The sequence below is a fragment of the Dendroctonus ponderosae genome, unplaced genomic scaffold (assembly GCF_020466585.1).
Source record: "Dendroctonus ponderosae isolate FM_Combo_2020 unplaced genomic scaffold, Dpon_F_20191213v2 Dpon_F_20191213_4, whole genome shotgun sequence".
In the NCBI taxonomy this organism is placed as follows: domain Eukaryota; kingdom Metazoa; phylum Arthropoda; class Insecta; order Coleoptera; family Curculionidae; genus Dendroctonus; species Dendroctonus ponderosae.
Genome location: NW_026018611.1, coordinates 2,610,461 through 2,612,717, shown reverse-complemented (window position 1 = coordinate 2,612,717; position 2,257 = coordinate 2,610,461). Strand labels below are relative to the sequence as shown.

Genomic DNA, 2,257 nt, shown 5'->3' with positions numbered 1-2,257 from the left:
TCCGACTCGTTTTTGCTCATTTCTCGGAGGCAATCTAGGAGGCATCATTCTAGATCAAACTTTGAACACGCAAAGGAAAAACTGCCGAGTAAAAAGGGCGCCTTTTTGATAAAGCAAGCAACAGTTGGAGACTTTTTGTCGCAAATCCCGGTGTACGAAGGCTCAACATCGTGCCGTTGCCCTTTTCACCATAAAATCCGTCCCTCATCTCCAGCGCCAATACAATTACCTCGTGGAGCAACAAAAAGAATCCCAATAAAAAGTTCCATTTGCGAGGCCATTCTACGCTTTATTAGGTTGGTTGTCGGGGGAAAAGCGCCGTTCCATGTGGAACATGGTCCTTACAAAGTGCAGGAAGAACCAGTAAACTGGCATGGAAATCATCGATATCTCTACAGGACTCGGATGGATTGTTTAGTGAGATTTGCGTTGTTTATCCGATAGCGGAGAGCAAAAGTGATTGTTTGCTTGCCATGAGTTTACAAACGATATCGATTAGGTGATTAGCCATTTAGCGCGGAATTAGTGATGTTAGAGATAAGCCATTAAAGGGGGAAATAGTTGTAATCTCGTAATGGAGCCCGATCAAAATAATTAAACAAAAACCTTAAACGCTTTCCGAATGCATAAATCAAAGAAAGTCCACTTCCGACGAACGCTGAGCTCATTTCGCCTTGAGACAATCAAGAACGCATGTAGGTCAAGTTTGTTAATAGTTTTTCGTTAATTTAAACAGCAATAACAATCAAGTTTGCCAGTAGATCACGCTCCAAAGTCCGCAACAACCTTTCGGATACTCGATGATCAAATACAACAATGTTTCGAGCGTCGAAAATCAGTTCTCTCTGCAAGAGCGCGCGATTTTTTCCCCTGTGGCGGTAAGTTTTTGATGTATATTTATTGAACAAATGCGTGCAACTCAGTCAATTGGTCTGAAACTGGAATTCCATCCGGCCGTTTCTTCTTCAAAAATCTCGGAAGCAAACTGAAGCAAAAAACCGATTTTCCCATTCGGGAACGTGGTTGGCATCGGTAGTCTCACGCGCACACATAGCAGCTATGCGGCAGGCAACATGGCCAACGCCGTGCTGCGTTCGAAATTGCCACCTTCACAGCTAAAATGTTTTAGTTTTGAACAAGGCAAAAATGGGAAAATAATGGCGACAATTTGGGTTCATTGGCTGTATTCGGGTTATTGGGCAATCGGCTAAAGCCACTCGAGTTTGTAAAAGGTCAAAACTCGACTTTTTTTTACTTACTTGGCTCTCAGTGCTAGTTGTCGATCATTCGGGCAGACGAAGCGGCTAGAAGTGGTTCCCACATCGACCATTTTCTAGAAAACCGAAGAAAAAATCGTTTGATGGCAAAGACAGACAGTGCACGTGCCGAAATTTTAGCCAGTCAGGCGGGTTTAAAGGGGAGAATCTCCCTTCAGCTTCAAATTAAATTGGGAACAGGGCCAAGGGGGCCGACATAATTATCCAATTCCTTTGGAAGCAGCCGATCGAAAAAAATCCAATAAATCGCCCAACTGACTGACACAAGGGGAAACACTCGAATTAAGATATTTTACCGAAATCCGTGCCGACTTCGAAAAAGTCGCGTTGAAAGCAATGGAGACTTACGCAAATATTTATCGAACACAAGCCTGGAAACGTGTTTTGGGTCCCCTTTTTTCTCCTCTGCTTCTAATGCGATTCCGGTTTATGGAAATGGAGAAACGGCACGTTTTCCAGATGTTTTTGGGGGAGCGTTTGAATCGCGTGGCTGTCGCACACAAACAGACGAACGCTGACGCGACGCCTGTTGAATGTTTTGCTGGCAGGCGTCCCTCCAGCTCCGTAATGCGACTTTTTCCCTTTCACAACCAGAAAAATATTTCAAAATTGCCATTTTTGCAGTTTGCAACTGTGAAAATGTTGCCAAATCGCGGTCGGTTTACGAGGTTGTTTTTGTAGACCGGCCCCCAAATTATCACAAGTTTCGATTTTTAGTCATCATCAGGCATTTTTCATGAATTTTTTAAAGCTGCTCGTTATTCAAGCGAATATTGAAGCTGGTTGAAATTTATTTGCGCGGAAACTTGCAGAGTTACAGAGTCACTTTTGAACCACAAATCTAACCTTTAATTTCTCAGGGACTTGCAAAGTGGGAAAGCTGGATTTGCATGTATTTTCTAGGCCAAAGTCCATTATATTAGTGGACAAAGTTTCGATTTTCAATCATCATCAGGCAATTTTTGACAATTTTCCAAACT

At 42.9% G+C, this 2,257-nt stretch overlaps 2 long non-coding RNA genes across 2 annotated transcripts; one reads left to right on the top strand and one right to left on the bottom strand.

The window, feature by feature from the left end:
- On the bottom strand, positions 1–1,771 carry LOC125504278. The gene is made up of 2 exons (XR_007281403.1): positions 1,626–1,771; positions 1–1,333 (listed from the first exon to the last, which is right to left on the bottom strand). It is a non-coding gene; the product is annotated as an uncharacterized LOC125504278 (long non-coding RNA).
- On the top strand, positions 566–1,942 carry LOC125504279. Its single transcript, XR_007281404.1, has 2 exons — positions 566–695; positions 751–1,942. It is a non-coding gene; the product is annotated as an uncharacterized LOC125504279 (long non-coding RNA).
- The last annotated feature ends 315 nt before the right edge of the window (positions 1,943–2,257 follow it).